This window comes from Hyaena hyaena, unplaced genomic scaffold, assembly GCF_003009895.1.
Source record: "Hyaena hyaena isolate Hyena2069 unplaced genomic scaffold, ASM300989v1 scaffold_318, whole genome shotgun sequence".
Lineage (NCBI taxonomy): Eukaryota > Metazoa > Chordata > Mammalia > Carnivora > Hyaenidae > Hyaena > Hyaena hyaena.
The window spans coordinates 1,141,563-1,162,758 of NW_024080949.1; the positions used below are offsets into that span (position 1 = coordinate 1,141,563).

General features: G+C 42.2%; 1 protein-coding gene across 8 annotated transcripts in view; it reads left to right on the forward strand.

Annotated features, from left to right (window-relative positions):
- Positions 1-21,196, forward strand: part of DMD (dystrophin) — a 634,325-nt gene that overhangs the window by 580,009 nt on the left and 33,120 nt on the right. The gene's annotated exons all lie outside the window — the stretch shown is intronic.

Consider the following 21,196-nt stretch of genomic DNA (forward strand, 5'->3'; position numbering starts at 1 on the left):
TACATCCTGCTCTCATCCACTTTCTGGGTCAAGCGCAAGCTTGCTTGTCAGCCTACCCGCTAAGCCACATGCCTCCCATATCCGATGAAGGAGCCCTGCCCAGGCTCCATGACCTTCCTCAAAATAATCTTCTCCACAGAGCCCTGTTAGATCCCTACGTTTGGAGGTAACAGATCGGTTGCCTGTGTTCTCCGAATACTGTGAACCTTTCTCAGCGAACTCCCTGACGGTCGGCCTTTTTATCGGTGATTGCCCATGTGGCGCTCCCCCCCCCCCCCAACAAGACAGTGAATGCCTTTGGGACAGTGCTGGGTCTTCATCCTCTTAGCGGTCCCCTCCAGTACCTAGCGCGGTTTGAATACTCAGAGGGTAATCATGAAATGTTTGGCAAAAACCTGACTTGAAGAATACAGGAAGGATGTCACAGGAGTACCACCCAGGAGGTAATAGTGCACATTTTGTTGGTTTTCATGGTAACCTTATTTGTGGCCTCACTTGTATAGCGGGCACTGAAGATGGTGGTAGATAAAACATTTCTGTCTACTTTATGGAGGATCCTGATTAGTATCCATCTGTGTTAACCCTGTAGCTACTTCAGGGGTCGAAGTCACATTAGAAAGAGTTGGAATCCGCATTCTAAGTAGAATCTGATGTTACCCAGGAGGAAAAATATTTCCGTACCGCAGGATTGTGGCCCCTGTGCAGAGGTGTGTCCGTGTCGTCGGGCAGGAGTTCAGCCCTGTCTGTCGTTAGCACACTTTCCTTCCATACGTGACAGCCAGGGGAAAGACTACTGATAAATATCATTTATATATACTTCCATCGTTTCCAAAGTACTTTAATGTATTTTGGGTCATTTAATCTTCCTTAAAGCTTTGTAAAGAAGATGGATGGGGAAATGCTGATTCACAGAGGTTCACATGGATTAACCCAAATTTCACACCCAGCCAATGGCAGAACCAGCCTCAGGCCCAGATTTTCTCACTCAAAATAGGCAACTGTCCCTTGCACCAGCGAACAAAAGAGTCATTCTATGTAAATAGAATTTATATAGAATTGTCTCATATTCCCTGGAATGTACCTTGACTTGAGCCTGTATTATTTTTTTAAATTTCTTAATGTTTATTTCTTTTTGAGAGAGAGAGAGAGAGAGAGAGAGAGAGAGTGAGTGAGCATGCGTGGGGGAGGGGCAAAGAGAGAGGGAGACAGAATCTGAAGCAGGCTCCATCCAGGCTCTGAGCTGTCTGTTAGCACATGGCCTGACGCGGGGCTCTAACTCAGAAACTGCAAGATCATGACCTAAGCCGAAGTCAGACACTTAACTGACTGAGCCACCCAGGTGCCCCTGGAATTATTTTTTTTGTTTCTTTTTGAGAGAGAGAGACCGTGAATGCACCCGTGTGCAAGAGCATGAGTGGGGGAGGGACAAAGAGAGGGAGACAGAATCTGAAGCAGGCTCCAGGCTCTGAGCCATGAGCACAGAGCCCAACATAAGGCTCAAACTCACAGACTGCAAGATCATGACCTGAGCCGAAGTCGGACGTTTGGCTGAGCCACCCAGGCACCTTGAGACAATATTATTAAGGACTAGACATGAATTTTAAACCAGTTCATGTACTTGTGGTACAGGGATAACCACTTTATCCTTAAGGATATTCAAGATCGTTCCACAACAATGGGATGGTTTATTCTGTGAAAAAAAGAAATTACACCACGTCTCCTCACAGCCCCCAAATGGAAAATCTGATGTTGATGCAAGTCTTGCTGTACATTCTCTTGACCTTCAAGTAAAGGTCAGGGTGAGCTTCTTTCTTTCTCCCTCCACTTTGTCACATTTTCACGTGCTACCAGATTCCACAGAAGTGTCTGCAGCGTCCACTGTCTGGTTTCCTTGGTCTGTTTTCTCTTGTCTTTGTACACTTCTGCTCAAAACGCTGCAGAGCCCCTGAAGCGGTCCCTGAAGTGAGCGTTGCTTAGGGGCTTTAATTCACATGTCCTGTCTTTCCTCTGAGATGACCCTGGCGGTCATAGATGCCCTACCCTCAGTGCCTGCCAAGCTACTTCTGAAGCAAACTGGGCTCCACAGTCGGACAGATACAAGCGTACTTGTAGAGAAAATGGGAATGGATATTGACAACTGACATGGTCCCATGTCCTTTGGCTCTATGTTTATTACTGTATCTGTATGTATTTTCTGTTCCTTCTTTCTTTACTTATGACTTATCTCCAAGTAAGTTAGCAAAGGAAAGGGGCTTGGAAATCCCATTCCTGATGAGATTCGGTAGGGAATTCTGTTCTTCTTTGTGACATCTGCCCCCCAAGTCCCCTTGGAAAAGAGAGAGAATGGCTACTTTAGAAGTATCTCAGGGGTGTCTGGTCTCTGCCTTTAGGATTCCATTTCTCATAGTTGTTACACGTAGCATTCAATAAATGTTTGTTGAATAAATGAATGAAATTAAGCTGAATTTATTTTAACTGTAGCACTCACACATGTACTTGTGACTAAAATTATTTTTAAAGCCTAATTTTATAGAGGACTGCCTTTTAAAAGCTGTTGTGCTCGCTTTTCAAAATCTTTCTTTTCCAAAGTCCCCTGACTGGCACCCAGCGTTGCTTTGTCATTAATGGAGAATGTTAAACATGCATTTTCCAAATCCAGGGCCATGCACATCTCTCCCACTCTCCTGACTGTTGGTTTATAGCACAAATAGAAAGTGAGAGCCCTGAGCAAAAGCGAAATCGGACTGAATTTTCTTGATAGCATCTCATAAATTTGGATGACTCGTAACTTACACAGTCGTTAATGTTTCACTTCTACAAAATGTCTTGTCCTCATTCTGCAGATAATTCAGACTCACTGTCATTTGAGTGAGACCAGCTGGACGTGAGAATTTCATCCACTGTGTGTCCTCAGCATTGCAATCTCAAAGTTTGCTTTTTTTCCTGCATAGACTAAGTAGCCTGCAGTCTCCTGACTGAAACCCATAGTGGCACGTTGCAACATACTTTTCTCTGCACCATCTAAATGAAGTCCGACTTGCCCTGAAATTTTAGGTGTGAGCCTAGCAATGAAAAAGGTAGCCTTTATGAGGGACCAGAGCTCGTTGCCATCCTGCTGCCTACATAGCAAATTGATTCGATTTTTCCCAAGTCTGAAAGGAGGGTAAATACTAACCCGATTCACTGTGAAGTCAGAAGTGCATTGAAGTTGTCAGGAGATGTTCTAGGACAGCAGGGAACTCTCTGGATTCCTAGTACCTACGCAGTTCCTTTCATACATCTTGTCGGGCAGCCAGACACTGTGCAGTCTAAGTGTGAGTTCTCCGTGCTCCTTCTCATTCCTCCAGGGATTATGCCAGGTTACTGATGTCACAGCCACGGGAATTGTGGATGGGTTACTTACAGTTAATCTGGCTGGAAATCATGATCCTGTTGCCTTACCTTGTAAATGAGGGGGTGACTTTGGGCCCGCAGCTGGCAGTTTTCTGCATAGTCTCCACAGCCTGTACTCCACACTCCTTCATTAGGGCTTGGTGTAAGTCTCCGGTGATGGAGAGAGTCTTCGGTGATGGTAAGAAGACGGCCAAGACGACGGGACACTGAAGGGGGTCAGGAGTGGGCCTTCCGAGCAGAAGGAGGAGCAGAGAGTGTCAGGGCGAGGAAGCTGCACACGGTGGTGTGACTTCTGTGAGGAGGCAAGAGACGGGAGCAGATGAGGCCCTGTGAGGGGGCGAGGCCAGGCCGGGAAGGGCGGGATGCCACCTCACCTTGGATGGGGAGCCACTCGGGCATAGGCCGGGGGCGAGGCTGTTAGATACATGCTTACGTCCATCCCTCGGGCTCCTGTGTGGAGAGTGACTTTGAAAAGAACTGTACTGGAAAAAGTAATTCAAATTGGGAGGTAGCAGGGAAACCCACAAAAGAGATTCTTGAGGCCAAAGAAAGGTAAGAGAAATGGGGAAGGCAGGCTGCATTCGAGTGGTATTTCTGGGCAGGGGCAGAGCTGCTCGATATGGTGGTTTGACAGACCTGGGGACTGAAGGGACAAGTCCCAGTTCTGGAGGGCACGTGGCAAGATGATGGTTGTTTACAGCCGGGGCTGACAATTCAGGGGGAGAAGTGGGCCCCTTGAAGTTATCTATGTATTCATTTTTTAAATGCTTGTTTACATTTTTGAGAGACAGAGTGTGAGTTGGGGAGGGGCGGGGGGGGGGTGTAGGACAGAGGATCTGAAGCAGGCTCCGAGCTGTCAGCACAGAGCCCGACGCGGGGCTCAAACTCACGAACCGTGAGATCATGACCTGAGCCGAAGTCAGACGCTTAACCAAGTCACCCACGTGCCCCATTATGTATATTTTTAAAAATAAGTACAAGTTCGTAGTATTTACACTATTTATAGACGTCCTTCCTATAGGGTCAAGTAGCTGGAAGACCGTGAATGGGGTGTGGGAGGGCTTGAGGCGCTGGTGACAGACAGTCAGAAATGCAACTGAGAATCCAGAGATACTAGATCCAGAGATACTAGATCTAAGAGTCACCAGCTCCTAAGTAGTACCTGAAACTGTGAGAGGGAACTTGCCTACCCAGACAGTGTGGCAGAAGGACGACTCTGGGCATGGTAGAACTTTAGAAGACTTGAATGTGAAGATGTCTATTTAATTACCTTTTGAAAAACAGGTAATCATGCACATTAAATGAAATCCAGATGGTTCAGAAATGCATATAGAGAAGAATGAGTCTTCTCCAACTTTATCCTCTGGCTATAAGGTTCCCAGCTCCAAAAGTGTTGGTTTCTTGAGTTCTTAGGTATCCTCGTAGCTAATCTCTACACGTGTAATTGTTTGCAAATACATCAGTGGTTGTTGGGATTATTTGGTACAATAATACCATGTAGGGTTCACCTCGGTCTTCTCTTTTTACTTACCTAATAACTTTTACACACTGGGGGAATGTGCCAGAAGAAGAGGGAGGAGAACTTGGGAATGATGGAGGAGGCAGGAGGGAGAGCGGTTATGGGCTCAGGAGGAGGTGTGGCTTTGAACGGGAGAAGACCACCTCTGAAGACAGTGTGGATGATGGATGTTAGGGCAAGGGGCAGGGGCACGGAGGACAATGGCATGAGCGTTCAGTGTCCGCTAGACATCACTGGTCATTAGTGCAGACTGAGGCTCATAGGTGGCCTGTACATTTTTTTTTTTACCCGTGGGACTGGGGGGAAAGAGCAGCAGTATCCACGAAATTACTGAAACTAGGCTTTCAGGTCACTTGGCAACATGTGCCCCCCCCCCCCAAAACAAAGGACTGCGGAGCTTTATTAAAGGGAGTGAGTTTTCCTGCATAAATTGGACATCCAAGATCTTTTCTAGTAAGGGAAGTGACCATATGAGGGGAAGCTTTATGAAGAAAAGCTGAAGGGTGTACACATCTCATTTACTAAGCTGGGCAGGAGTCAGCCGACGTAGCTCTACTGAGGGAGGGGATACTGGTCCAGGGTGTGCAGTCAGCAGGATTCAGAGGCTCGGTTTCGAACTATCCAGTCCAGTTACTCCGTTTCCTTCAGTTTATCCGGAGTTAACCAAATCAAAGCCCGAGGGGACCAGCTCATCCTAACCGATTGGTGCAAAAGGATGGATTACCCAGGTCAGTTTATTTCTCCCCTGTTCCTAATTCTCTTTTTAATTGTCATGTTGTACGAAGTGTAATACTATTGCCTTAAACCTCTGTGGGGGAAACACCGTGGCGTTGAAGTACAAATAGTTAATCTGTTTAAATGGAGAAGAGATGTTTATTTTAGAGACTGGGGCTGCCGCTCCGCGCCAGGTCCTCTAACTCACAGTCCGGTACCTTAGAGATCAGTATAAAACTCATGCAGTCGTCTGGTGAGCTTAGATTCTTGGCGTAGGAAACTGGATAGTCATGAAGGAGTCTCGGAAAAACCAAAGTACCGTACCGTCTAGTGACAGGAATACTCAGGAGTTACAGGTACACAGCTGCCCCCTCCCTAGAACAGGCTGGATAAAAGGTAAAGCCCTTTCAGTCCAGTTTCCCTTTTTAGATGCTTCAGGAAGACCCTCATCCTCATAGCTTGCGTTGCGCTACCATTCTGCTGTCCTAGAACGGATAGTGGTGGTCACTCGAGCTCCTTCCCAGGCCTGAGGACAGAATTCCCATTCGATTCAGTGGACAGGTAGCGAACGCTTCATGTGTTTCTCAAACTGCAGGACTACAAAGATGAATAAGCCTTGGTTCTTCCCTTCATGGAGCTCAAAACTGAAGAAAAGGCATTAAAATACAAACAACTAATTGTAAACCGCTAATTACAAGGCATCGTTACGATCGCTTTCGGAGCACAGAGGTAAATGATGAAGGCTGTCGGGAGGGACTGGAGAGGCCTTCAAAAATGGAGCTGGAAATAAAGACCAGATAGGACTTTCCCAGGACTTATCTACTTTTTGGTTGAAAGGTAGTGGAAACAGTTCACTGAAAGATGGCAGGGTCTGAGCTAAGGCTGGCGTGGGCAAGTGAAGAAGGGAGAAGAGGTTGAAAGGTCATCAAATTAATAAGGCATACTCAAGAGAGAGAAATCAGGTGGCATGAAAATTTTTAGTTGGGGAACAGGGAAACGATCATTCAAAACCAGAGCAACGCAGGACACAGGAAAAGCTACTGATTGACAAAAGTCCATGAATAGAGAAGAAGAACTGTATCCTGGGCCTACTGAGCTCTGTTTGTCCAAAGCGATTCATGGGGCAATTTGCTGTACTGATATTATGTATTCAGTCTCCAGAAAAGATTTGAAAAAAAAACATAGCGATAAGATTCCCACAGTCTAAACAGTCAATCATTGTACACAGTAGGATACTTAGTATAGTTCATGAAACTGAGGTTCAGAGTCGATCCCAGTTTCCCCGTAGCTAGTAGGTAAGAGGAAACAGCACTATATGTCAGTCTCTTAATGTTGGATGAAAGAAGCCTACACCTTCCTAAGGGAACACCATTTTCCTGACTCTAAATAGTAACAACAATAAAAACAAATAGCTGTCATTTAAGCGCCATATCCTTGCTAAGGACAGGAACTGGTCTGAGAACATGTGCAATCTTATTAAATTCTTAACAATGACGCTAAGAAGGAGAAGTTGCTTCCCAAATAAAGATTCCATGGCACCAAGTACAAAGGGCACATCATAGAGCTAGCAAGGAATGGGGCTTGGATATAAACTTGGGCAGTCCTGGACTCTTTTTTTTTTTTTTTTTTAATGTTTATTCATTTTTGAGAGAGAGTGTGCCCACGCGCACAAGGGGAGGAGGGGCAGAGAGAGAGGAAGACACAGAATCTGAATCAGGCTCCAGGCTCTAAGCAGTCAGCACAGAGCCTGATGCGGGGCTTGAACTCATGAACCATGAGATCATGACCAGAGCTAAAGTCAGACGTTCAACTGAGTGAGCTACCCAGCCGCCCTGGCAGTCCTGGACCCTTAAACAGCGTTACCACTTGATGTGATCACTGGCTAGTGTCCTTATCAGTACTTTTACAACAGAGACTGAAAGAAATTTTATGTGGTACTTCTAGTGCCTTTGGTAACTGTGGAAGGCTTAACAGTAAAGGCCAAAGAAATGATGACATTTCTCCATGGAAGAAGGTCTCTGTTGCCTAAAATGATGTGTTTTGCAAAATACCTCTAAGATACTCTTTAAAAAGTGATTCGGGGCGCCTGGGTGGCTTAGTCGGTTAAGCGTCCAACTTTCGCTTAGGTCATGATCTCGCGGTTCGTGGGTTCGAGCCCCGCGTTGGGCTCTGTGCTGACTGCCAGCTCGGAGCCTGGAGCCTGTTTCAGTCTGTGACTCCCTCTCTCTCTGACCCTCCCCTGCTCGCACTGTCTCTCTCTCTCCCCTAGAAATAAATAAAACATAAAAAAAAAAATTTTTTAAGTGATTCCATGGATAAGCTGTGGAAACACTTGCATTGGAGAGTCATGATTAATTCACCCTTGCATTGAGGAGTCCAGAAGTAAAGACACAGGATTAGATTTGTTTAACCCAGTGTTGACACATACTTGACCTCAGCCCAGCTGTAATGTTCAGCAGAACGTACTTTGGTTAGAAATTCAAATGTGTACTAAATTTGAAAACTAGGCCAGGAAACAGTACAATTGGCTCTCTCCCGTGGTTGGTGAGAAGCCTAGGGCTATCGTCTTTGGGGGGACATTGGAGGAAGGAGCTGTGAGAGGTGTCTGTGCCGATGAAGCCTGGATTTTTCTCACAACAGTTATTTGTGATTTGCTCTAGTAATGAAGCCCTGTAAATGCAGACACCAAAATTATTTAGTCTGGAAAATCCAAAGATAGGTATTAAGTCATCTCTCATGGCGAAAGGAAATTCTTTGTACTCTTTTTATGGAATATCCCAGTGAGTAACCCTGGCTTTCCAGTCACAGTATCAATAAGCACTCTCGCCAAATACTTGACAAAATTGATACATCGAGTTCTTACTTGTTCTTAACTGATTGAATTTTAAAGGCTGTCCACCAAAGGCAGCCACTTCTGCTTCTATCACGGTTGCTGTTGAATCTTTTTTTTTTTTAAGTAGTTAGACGCAAAGGCTAGTTGTTATTTGAGGCCTCTCCTGGTTTGTGAAATATTTAAATGTGTATTACCAATTCATGGGAAGACATTTCTTCTTTATCTTATAACAGAAATGCCAGGGTAGTGTTCATTTCAGCCACAGTTTAAGGGATACATGTACAAGAGAGGTAGCTACTGTGTGGTCCGGAGGAATGCTACTTGAGGAAGCTGATTTGCTTTTTTCTGACACTGCAGTGTTCGAGGATAAACGATCAATATACCAACACTGTGTGGCTTATTAGCAAGTTCCAGTTCACGGACCCCATGGCTAGTGGAGACATGCAGGACACTGTTGAAAAAGACAGGTGTGAAGTTTGCACGAGAAGTCTGGATTGAGGACCAGTGGGTTTGGGGTGTGTGCAGCGGTGAGCTTGGAGGAGGTGGAGGCCTAGGGTAAGGTTAGGAACCTCCTAGGAAGAAAAAATGGATGGAAGGAAGATGAAGGCCCTCCCGGCCTACTCGACTGTAATTGGGTCTGCGCAGTTAGAAGTGGGTTCCTGGTGTATATCACTTGGTAAGTGGATGGCTTCTGCAGATAACTGAACTCCTCCTCCTCCTCCGTTTTTTAAACTATCTTTATAATTAAAGTTGACTGTTTTTGTATCTCGCAGTTCTGGGTTACTTGTGGTACCCCTCTGGCTGCCTACTATAGGGCATAAATAAATCCCTGTGATCCTTTTCCTATAATTTCCTAATAAATCAAAGTGATTTTTTCAGAGACCAAAATAACCTGTAATTTTAGCTGAAGCAATGAGCATAATTCTCAGTCAGTGGGCATTAGGGTAAGGCCCGTCACCAATGTGGTGCCAAGCAGCCTACATCTCCATCTCTGTGGTGCTGGGTGTGCAAATATGTGTTGATTAAACGAAAGTATGAATACCCCTTGGAATGTTCCTGTTGCAGGATGGGTTTGGGGGGGGTTGATTTTTAGCTGCCTTCCTTGTTTTTTCCATTTCTTATGTTACTGTTCTCTCCCCGGACCTTTTATTATACCTATTTAGGTGGTGCTCTCATTTTCCAGTAGAGTGAAAACAAGTAAGTTATGGAGGTTGACCCTGACTTGAGCATTTTCTGGGCTTGTTTTTAGGCTCTTATTAAAATTTGTCATCTAAAAGTATTGAGAAGTATCTGCATAGTTAATTCCCCGGGGCACATATACACCGTTTTTCTTTTATATGCACGGCTTACACTTGATTCCTCCATAGTAGGAGAGAGCATTCGAAAGTTAGTCTGTGTTGGGAAAATACGTTGTATGCTATGAGAAAAGAGGATTTCGAATCTAGAACTTAATTTTTTTTATTTTAGAGAGGGGGAGGGAGAAGGAGAGAGAATCTTAGGCAGACTGCACTCGGTGCAGAGCCCGACACAGGGCTTGATCCCGTGATGCTGGGATCCTGACCTGAGCAGAAATCAAGAGTCAGACGCTCAACGGACTGACCCAGGCACCTCAAGAACTTAATTTTTTGTGAGAGCTTTACTGAGATACAGTTCCCATGCCATGCAATTGAACCATTTAAACTGTGTAATTCTTTCTTCAGCAGCATCTTCACAGAGTCGTACACCCATCATTACAGTCAGGTTTGGAACAATTTCCTCACCTCAAAAAGAAACCGCCTACCCATTTGTAGTCACTGTCTGGTTCTCCCAAAACAACCTTGGTCCAGCCCTAGATGGTTACTCCTCTCTTTTCTGACCCTGTCTGTGGATATGTAGTCTTGTGTAAGTGGTTCCTTTCATGCAGCATAGTATTCAGCAGGACGTGTATGTGGTAGCGTGTAGTAGTACTTCATTGGTTTTCATTACTGAATGATACTCTGTGATAGGGATACGCCGCGGTTCTCTCTTCACGCAGCAGGTGACGGACGTTTGGGCTGTGTCCACTTAGCGGAACATTAACATTCACGTACAAGGACTGGGACTTATTTTAAAGAAATGATTCTGTAGTTTCTGTCCTTGTAACATAGGAGGCCACAGGATCAGATATGGCAAGAGTATAGCGCAATGTGTGCCAGGAAGTGAAAAATAGGCCATCAAGATGAATTTACTGGGAGAATTTAAGGCCGAGCCTAACTACTCATGAGGGACTCAAACCGGGACACACAGAGCTTAAAATTATGATTCTCCTAGCGACTGTTAGGGCTTTTTGCTGACCACAGACAATGAAAGTTTGCTATTTTACTGTATTTGTCTGAAAATTGAAACATACTTCTCCCAATGGTACTATTCCTGGGAACTAGATCCCTCACTTCAAAAACCGCTCCGATCCTAGTGTGCTTTCTGAATGGTGAAGAGTAGCCATTGTCATTGTTGTTCTGCGTTTTGTCGTCTGCCTTATTTCCAGGTATAGAGTTCAGATTTTCTATGCCATTTTCTCTTCTTTTGTTGAACTTTTGATTAACGTATTTATTCTATAGACAGTAGTTTGTTAGTCCCTGATCAGGAATTTGTGAAAAATATCTGCCATTGAAGATACACTAAAGCCCATTAATATTGTCAGGTTGTGTTAGAACCCAACTAAGATATCCCCTGATGTGTCAAGGGCATATCCCCAAAATCGAGTACATCTAGATACGTTAACCCTGGAGACTTGGCTTCAACATTTTATTATCACCATAATCTCTGGCCATCGTATGATGGTTTTAAAGGAAATCTCATCCTAGTGACCTTAGCTCAGTGATTTTATTTTACCTAGGTGCTCAGCTCTGATACACTTGACTGTAGCACATGTGGTGGAAAATACCAAAAAAAAAAAAAAAAAAAATTGCCAAATTCTGGGGTTGGTGCAGTACTGACTGGGGGCGGGGCTAGAATTGACATATATATAAGGAAGACAAGTCTTGAAGAATCCATTTCTAAGCACTATATATGTTTATTTTTTGCCAAGTCTAAGTAGTTATAGCTTTCATTTCAGATAATCTAAATACTTTTTTGTGGGTAGGAAGCTTTCAGCCCACTGGAGTTCCAAATCTAAGAAGTAGAGAATATAGAGAGAAAGAAGTTAAGAATGAACAGTTAGAATGCACTGGCCATGATTCTAAGAAAGCTGCACATAGGGAATATGGGCCACATACCGCCTCATTAATGCCCCTGATGAAATGAGTACTTAAGTCTGTTGCCTAGAGAGTCAGCAAATCTCAGAGTCTAGTTGTGGATCAGGGTCTTCCTGATTCCAAAGCCATGTGTTCAAACCATGTTATTTTAATGTTTATTCATTTAAAGTTATTTTCATGTTTTATTTATTTTTGAGACAGAGACAGAGCATGAACAGGGATGGGGCAGAGAGAGATGGGGACACAGAATCCGAAGCAGGCTCCAGGCTCTGAGCTGTCAGCAAAGAGCCCAGTGCGGGCCTCGAACCCACGAACTGTGAGATCATGACCTGAGCCGAAGTTGGACGCTCAACTGACAGCCACCCAGGCGCCCCAAATGTTTATTCATTTTGAGAGAGAGAGAGCGTGCACGCACAAGTGAGGGAGGGGCAAAAAGAGGGAGAGAGAGAATCCCAAGCGGGGAGCCTGTTGGAGGCACAAACTCCTGAACCATGAGATCATGACGTGAGCCGAAAACAAGAGTTGGATGTTTACCCAAGTGAGCCACCCAGGCACCCCTCAAACTGTGTTCTAATTCCCTCCTCAGCCATGGGTGGTAAAAGGCACCAAAAATGCAACGTGTCAAAAACAATCGTATTTTCCTGTACATGCTTCCACATCTCTTTTAATGGAGATATCACTGGAAGAAATAGTACATTATTTAAAAATGCAACTAAGGTTTAATAAAGTTGTATGACACCTTTATGCTGAGCAAATTTCAGCAGGACAGGGGTTGGAATTAAGAGCTCTGAATACATGAAAGGATGACGGTGTTAAGAGAGAAGGATTAGAAATAAGAGCCTGGGGGGGTCCTACCATTTTTCCTGTTTTTGCTTAAGGCAGACCTAAAATATGCACACTTTCACTTCCCACCCTGTGAGCGGCTCCTTAATTAACACTGTCATGCCAAGGCACACTAACGTCTTTTTCTTTCTAGTTTAGGAGTATTTTTGACTTGGTGCTTGATAAAATTTTACAGGATAGCTTTAAATTTATTATAATTGAAAGAGCTCTGTGCCATTTCCCGTTTTTAAAATACTTCATGCTTGCAAAACTTGTCTTTCTCATTTTTTTTTTAGAAACTGCTAATTTGCTAGATTTATAGTAGCTGTGATAGTTCTATATCATACAGTGTCTTCGCCTGAATCCAGATTGGTGGCTATGATTGAGGTGCTTTTTATAAAGTGTGAAGGGAAAGCTGGGTTTCTCTGGGCCTAATAATTTTTAGATGCAGACCTTTGTGGTGGTTTCCTCTTGATGCAGTAGACCGTGTATGTGCTCATGCTTTGGTCTGCAGTTGAGTGTCGAATACAGGTAAGAAGACATTGATGACAAGCAAATGACTTTCAGTTCTTTATCTCAGAAATACCATTACACAATTATGTAATTATACATAGCATGGAAGGTCCATTTAAAGAGCAGATGACCTACAGTGAAAACACTTGACCTCTGTAAATTCACCAAGATGGTTGTAATGTTCTTTATCATAACTGGCATGTAGCTAGTTAGGATTGCTAGAGGGGCCAGGCGGTTTCATGTTCTCAGTAGGTAGATCTGAGGCCGATTTGATTCTTCTGTCCATTAGTTGCTTAGGAAATTTTTCTTAACGTTATTTATTTTTAAGTAATCTGTACACCCAGCATGGGGCTCGAATTCATGACCCCAAGATCAAGAGTCACGAAGTCTCTTACAACTGAGCCAGTCTGGTGCCCCACGGTTAAGAATTTGATTTTCTTGGGGGCACCTGGCTGGCTCAGTCGGTTAAGCATTCTGCTTCAGCTCAGGTCATGATCTCGCGGTTCGTGGGTTCGAGCCCCGCATCGGGCTCTGTGCTGACAGCTCAGAGCCTGGAGCCTGTTGCAGATTCTGTGTCTCCCCCTGTCTCTGTCCCTCCCTTGGTCACACACACACACTCTCTCTCTCTCTCTCTCTCTCTCTCAAAATAAATTTTAAAAAAACATTTAAAAAAAATTTTTAAAAGAAAGAATTTGCTTTTCTTTATTAGTATAACCTGTTATTCTAGAGTAACATTCAGTGCTCGTTGAGAACTGTCTATGAAGTTCTAAAGTAAAGAACATGAGCCAACAATTTGCTCATTTTCATATGTGAGTAATTGACAAGTTATCTAAGTCCTTTCACATCGATCTATTTTTCACGAGCTCTTTTTAAATATTTTTATTTTTTTGTCTAACAGAATTTTTTCATTGAAGTGTAATTCACGTTCAGTGTCGTGTTTCACATGTACAGCATAATGATTTAGCACTTTTATACAGTATGCAGTGCCCCCCGTGATATGTGTAGTGACCGTTACTGACGATATTCCCAAACCCTATACTGTACTTTTCATCCGCATGAGTTACTTTAGAAATGAAAGTTTGTGCCTCCTAATCCGCTTCACCCAATTCGCCTGTCTCCCTACTTCTCCCCTCTGGCAAACACTAGCTCTGGATTGATGAGTCTGTTCCGTTTGGTGTTTGTTCCTGTTGTGTTGCAGATTCCAATATAAGTGAAATCATATGCTTATTTGCCTTTCTCGGTCTGGCTTACTTCACTTAGCATAATACTGTGTAGGTTCATCCATGTTGTCACAAGTACAAGATTTCTTTCCTTTGTTATGGTTAATACTCAAATAGTTTATACACCGCATCTTTATCTGTTTTTCGAAGAGTGGACTTGTGGGTGTTTTTTGCTCTAGTAAATAATGCTGCTGTAGACATGGGAGTGCATACCACTTTTTAAGTTAGTCTCGTCTTCAGATAAATATCCAGAAGTATAATTTCTGAATCGTACGGTAGTACAATTTCTCATTTTTTGAGGAAACCCCATACCGTCTTCCACAGAGGCTGTACCAATTTACACTCCCACCAACGGTGCACAGGGAGTCCTTTTTCTCCACCTCCTTGCCAACACTTGTTTCTTGGTTTTTTGACACGAACCATTCTAACAGGGGTGAGGTCCTATCTCACTACAGTTATGATTTGCATTTCCTTGATGATAGGTGATGTTAGACATTTTTTCCATGTGTCCATTGGCTATCTGTATGTCTTTGAAGAAAAAAAGTATACTCAGAATTCTTTGTCCATGTTTTAATTGGATTATTTGGTTTTTTTGCTGTTGAGTTGTAAGAGTTGTTTATACATTATGTGTATTAACCCCTTTTCTGACACCTCATTTGCAAATATCTTTTTCCATTCAGTAGGTTGCCTGTGCTGTGTAGAAATTTTTTACTCTGATGTAGTTCCAGTGGTTTATGTTTGCTTTTGTTTTCCTTTCCTGTGGAGACCTATCCAAAACAATGTGGCTAAGGCCAGTGTCCAAGAGATTGTTGCCTATGTTTTCTTTGAGAAGTTTTAAGGTTTTAGATCTCACATTTCAGTCTATAATCCATCTGGAGTTTATTTTTATGTATAGAGTAAGAAAATGGTCCAATTTCATTCTTTGGCATGTAGCAGTCCAGTTTTCCCAGCACCATTTATTGAAGAAACGATCTTTCCCCATTAGATATTCCTGCATCCTTTGTCGTACACTGTTGACCATACAAGTGTGTATTTATTCATGTTCTGTTCTATTCATCTAGGTGTCCTCTTTTGTGCCGGTGCCATGCTATTTTGATTACTACAGCTTTGTGTAGTATAACTTGAAATCTGGCAATGTGATACCACCGGCTTTGTTCTTTCTCAAGATTGCTTTGGCTTCTCAGGATCTTTTGTCATTCCATATAAATCTTAAGTTTATGGGTTCTACTTCTGTGAAAAATATTATTGGTATTTTGATAGAGATTGCATCGAATCTTGTAGATTGCTTTGAGTAGTATGGACATTTTAACAATATTAATTTTTCCAGTCCATGAACATGGAAAATCTTTGCATTTGTTTGTGTCTTCTTTAGTCCAAGTCTTAGAGGTTTCAGAGTACAAGCTTTTCACCTCCTCACAGTTAAATTTTATTCCTAGGTATTTTATTCTTTTTTGATGCTGTTGTAAAGGGGATGGTCTTACTTCCTGCTACTCCATTATTAGTGTATAGAAGCACAACATATTGCTGCATATTAATTTTGTGTCCTGCAACTTGAGTGATTTCATTTATTACTTACTCTTGTCTTTAGGGTTTTCCTTATATAGTATCCTGTCATCTGCAAATAGTGACAGTTCTACTTCTTCCTTTCCAGTTTGGATGTTCTTTATTTCTTGCCAGATTGCTGTGGCTAGGACTTCCAGTACTCTGTTGAATAAAAGTGGTGAGACAGGACATCCTTGTCTTGTTCCAGGCATTAGAGGAAAAGCTCTCAAGTTTTCCATAGTGACTGTGATGTTAGCTGTGGCTTTGCCATACGTGTCCTTTAGTATGTTGAAGTGTGTTCTAAGCCCACTTTGTTGAGAGGTTTGATCATGAATGGATGTTCAAGTTTGTCAAATGCTTTTTCTTCCTCCACTAGAATAATCATAAGAATTTTATCCTTCATTTTCTTAATGTGGTATATCCTGTCGATTCATCATTTGAATAGATTCTTGAATTTGGTTTGCTAAATTTTGTGGAAGATTTTCTCACCTACATTCATCAGGGATATCTGGCCTGTAATTTTTTTTTTTTTTTAACAACAGTTATTAGCTCTTCCTTAAATGTTTCATATCAAATACCCGTGAAGCCATCTGGTCTCAGACTTTGGGAGTTTTTCTGATTACTGATTCAGCCTCATTACTACTGATCGATGTGTTCAAACTTTGTTTCTTCCTAATTCACTTTTGAGAGATCGTAGGTTTCTAGGAACTTACCCATTCATTTTATGTTGTGCACTTTATTGCTATGTAATTCTTTTTATTTCTGTCATGTTGGTTATTATGTCTCCCCTCTCATTTCTGGTTTTATTTATTTGAGTACTCTTTCTTTTGATGAGTCTGGTTAAAGGTTTATCAATTTTGTTGATCTTTTCAGAGAAGTAGCCCTGGATTTCATTGACTTTTTTTTTTTTTTTCTGGGTTTTTAGTCTATTTCATTCTTGCCCACTCTGATCTTTATTTCCTTCCTTCTACTAACTTTGGTCTTTGTTGGGTTTTGTTGATTTTTCCTCTACTAGTTCCTTTAGTCATAGGTTAGATTATTTTGGGACTTTGCTTGTTTCTTGAACTAGGCCTGAATCCCTGAAAACTTCCCTCTTAGAATTTCTGTGGCTCAAAGATTTTGAATCATTCTGTTCCCATTTTCATTTGTCTCTCTATATTTTTTCACTTCCTCTTTGAATTTTTTGTTGACCCATTCGTGGTTTACTTTCCACGTGTTTGTGTCTTGGCAGTATTTTTTTCTTGCAATTGATTTGTAGTTACCTACCCTTGTGGTCAGAAAAGAGGCTTGATACGATTTCAGTCTTGTTAAACTTGTTGAGACTTGTTTTTGGCCTAACATGTGATCTGTCTTGGAGAATGTTCCACATGCACAGGGGAAAACGTGTGTATACTGTTTTGGGGTGAAACGTTCTGGTTACGAAACTTTTTAATGTAAATTTGTATTTGGACAACCATGTTTGTACACTTATTGACATAAAAATAACCAGATACATCTACATAATTGTCGAGGGCATTTTTAAACCTGTATGGAGAGTAGGATGACTGGCTGCTGGAAGAAATTGTGGTGACAAAAGCCATGTGCAGTGAATTTTAATTTGAGAGTTACCAGAGAAATATAATTTACAAGATAATCAAGAATGTAAATAGATTCTCTGTGGGGTCGTTGTCTGATTGCAGACATATATTCATCTCTATTGAAATGACATCATAAATACATTCTAATGAGAGAATTAATTGGGGTGAGATGTACATGCATAACTTCAAGAAAAGCACAGTATGTATTGTTACCAATATATAAATCAACAGCCAACTGCTAAAATGAGTAAACTGTGTATTGGTGGTTAAGCTTTAAAACAACTCACCTTGGAACTCAGTGAGTATTCCATTGGTCTTGTATGGGGGTGATGTCCCCCTACCTGCTTTATAAATAATGTGTCCCCAAAACCTAGCATGATGGTGAACTTTCAAAGGCATTGGCATAGATGCTCTTCAGTATAAGAAAATAACTCCTTCCCAGCCTCTAGCAAAAGTATGCCCTGATACCCCTGCAACCATGACATGAATTAGGAAAAGTTCTCTCTTAATTCAACACCTCAAACATCAGTTTTTCAAATACTTGGTATTTTACTTGGTTTCTGGCCAAGATCCCTCTTTTGAGCTATTTTTGAACCTTTAGGAGTAAAAACTAGTCCCTTGAAATCACGTTTGTTATTGAGCTTAGTAGAAGATTTATGTATGTCACCTGTTTGTTCAGGAGAAGGGCACTTGTGTGGCTCATTTAATCCTTGCCTAGTAAAAGACATTGCAAAAGACCTCCTTGGAAATGCAAACTATGGTCATTGAAATTACTAAACTCGATAGGACAAATCCTAGGGACCCCTGGCTGGATCAGTTGGTTAAGCCTGACTCTTGATCTGGGCTCAGGTCATGATCTCATGGTTCATGAGATTGAGCTCCATGTCTAGCTCTGTGCCAACAGCGCAGAGGCTGCTTGGGATTCTTGCCCTCTCTCTCTCTCAAAATAAATAAACTTAATTTTTAAAAGTAGGACACATTCTAGACTTTACCCCCATCAGAGAAGACAAGAGCATTAAAAGAAATATACATGAGCCATTAAGAGAGAGGGAGAATTTACCACAAGGCTCCAAAATATATCTAGCATGTACTTCAGAATAACATGGAGGAAACGGCAGAGAAGCAGTATTTGAAGTCACAATAGCAGAGAATCTTCCAGAGCTGAAGAAGGATAGGAGTCTTTAAGGAAATGGTCCCCTGAGCAAAATTTCTAACATCTGGGAAGGCAAGGAAAGGGCCTCTGTAGAGCAATTGGTATTCTTTACAGCCCAGCTTTGGGAAGTCCTGGCAGATTCAAATGAGCCTTTTTTGGCTTTCACTGGAAAACACAAAAACAGAAGTGTAATATGTTGTATTACCAAGCCATGTTTTCTGAACAAAGGCACTTAAAAAGAACTCGTAAAAAGACAGCTCCTTGGACAGCTAGATCCAGAAGATCAAGATACCAAGGAAGACCTCTCTCGTCACAGAAAAGTAGGTAAGAAGATGGCCATCGTTTGCTATACTGTCCTCAGCTCTGCCTCTAAAACTAGTGCTTTTAAGAAGAATCTTGAAGGAGATTTGACGTTAAAAGGTGGGATGAGTTGGGACTTTTCAGCAATGTTGGATTTCCTGTAGTGGAAAACTGCAAGGGGGAGAAAAGGTAATTCCTAACAAATGAAACCCTGTCAACACTGGATGCGGCTGCAGGTTCACGCAAACGTTCAGATGATTGTCAGTTGAGTAGTCAAGAACTGCATCTAATTAATGTCAGCAACTCCATACCTCGGTTCCCACCTAGAGGACTGATGCACAGAGCCTGGCTCAGGGTAAACTTGTTTTGAGAAGTTGTCTTATTATAACTTTGCGCCGTGAAGCAAAGTGCACACACAGCTTTCCTTGCTGTTTCCTGATAGCACATAGGTATAGATAGGATTTCAGTCAAAACATACCAGAGATGATCTTCCTGTAGATTACAAAGATCATGTATTGATTTCCCACATGACTTGCCACAATTTCCAGAACCCTTGTAAAACTAGGTCCGGGAGAGAGCTTTACAGAGAGAGAGAGAATGGAATGGATTTTACGTCTTCGATGTGGAGAGGCGGCCTTTTGGAGAACATGCCATCGAGTTATTCCAGCTACAGAACCACAAGAACTCTTTCCTCGCCTAGAAACCCGGTGGCGCGATTATCTTACTTCCTCGAACTGGACAGGGGGAAAACTGATTGTATCTCAGGGCTTTTCTCAGAGATCTAGACCTCCCACATGTGTGGATAAGAAGTTCTCCCAACTGAGGACAGACACCCGTTGTTCACAGATGACCCTTCATCTTATTTGGGTATTCACCGTAACTAGTCACACGGTAGGCAGTCGTATAAGTGTCCTCATTTGGAAATGTAGTCTTGGCATTTCTAAAGCAAGCAGGAAATCTACAGTCTCAGATGTATTTATTAAAAAACAAAACTGGTTTCAGCATTCAAGCTGAAGAGCTCAAGGACAAAAAGCACAGTGAATGACAGATTATCATTAATGTATGTAAAATAAGAATGGAGTACAGAGACTCACCACATTCTTGGATGTGAAGATTCAGTAACACGAAGTGACTTCTTCTCTGCTGAATCTCTATACACCCAATGTAATTCAAACCCCAAATTTCAACAAGAAGAGCCAAGACCCTTTTAAGGCAGGACAGAGTAGGCGGGCCTACCAGACATTCATTTATTTAAAGTTGCAGTGTGCAGTCTGCATGGGAACATAAAAAGAAACCAGTAGAACAGAGCTCAGGAGCACACTTGTGTATTTATGGGTGCTTGATGGACTGCAGAGCTGCCATTAGAAACCAGTGACGAAAAGATGGACCTGACAGTGAAAGGGGCTGGCTTAACTTCTCTATGAGATGGGGAGTAAAATTAGATCATGTCTTTAGGCCAGCCCCGAGAGAGGCTGGTAAAGTTCTCAGTGTGAGAAAACCCCCGAATTTTTAACTTTACCCTGTAGGTGTAGGGAAGATTTTCTTAAAGCAGAAGAGCAGAACCCATAGAGGAATATATTGAAGTTTAAAATCTGTGTACTACAGGCTGCCATGAACAAGTTCAACAGGTATCCAAAGAGACAGAAAGGAGTTAATTGCATCTCTGTTTGTAAGAGTGAAGGTTGGAAACAACTTAAATATCCATTGACGGGATAATGTTGTTGACCTACTCAAGCAGGAGAATAATACCTTACAGCAATTAAAACCACCAACTATTATGTATCAACATGGATAAATCTCCAAAACGTGTTGAAGGCAAAATGCAACTCTTAGAATGGTATGTACCTTCTTAAACATAATGTTCTTAAAGTCTAAGAACATGGCAAAATAATGCTGTTAGATTGCATCCCATGAAATGGCCATTTTTGTAGATAAAGAATAGCAGCCAGATACCAACATCTTTGCCAAGTTCAACCTAAGATTTGTGGATACATTCATGGTAATGATAGACCTGTAATTCGGGATGGCATTATCTCTTGGGAACCAGTGGGGAGGAGGGGCTGAGATTCGATATTGAAGAGAGGAAAGCTGCGGCTTTATTTCTTCAAAAAACCTTTGAAGAAAATATGGCGAATGTTGAATTTATTTATTAAAACAGTGTGATGGAATCATGGTTACGCTCTCACTATGCTGTTACACGTTGCTGCTGAAAATGTTTGCTTTAAAAAAATAAAAGTGTTGATAGAGGTATAAAAATTGTAATCTCATGGCATTAGGAGGAAATGGGTGTAAAATGACTAAATCCATTGCTGCTTATTCATGTGAATGTGGCACTTAGAAGGCCTTTAGTATAAAATAAAAAGTTGAAAAGCCTCTCCCTCACACACCGGGCGGAAGC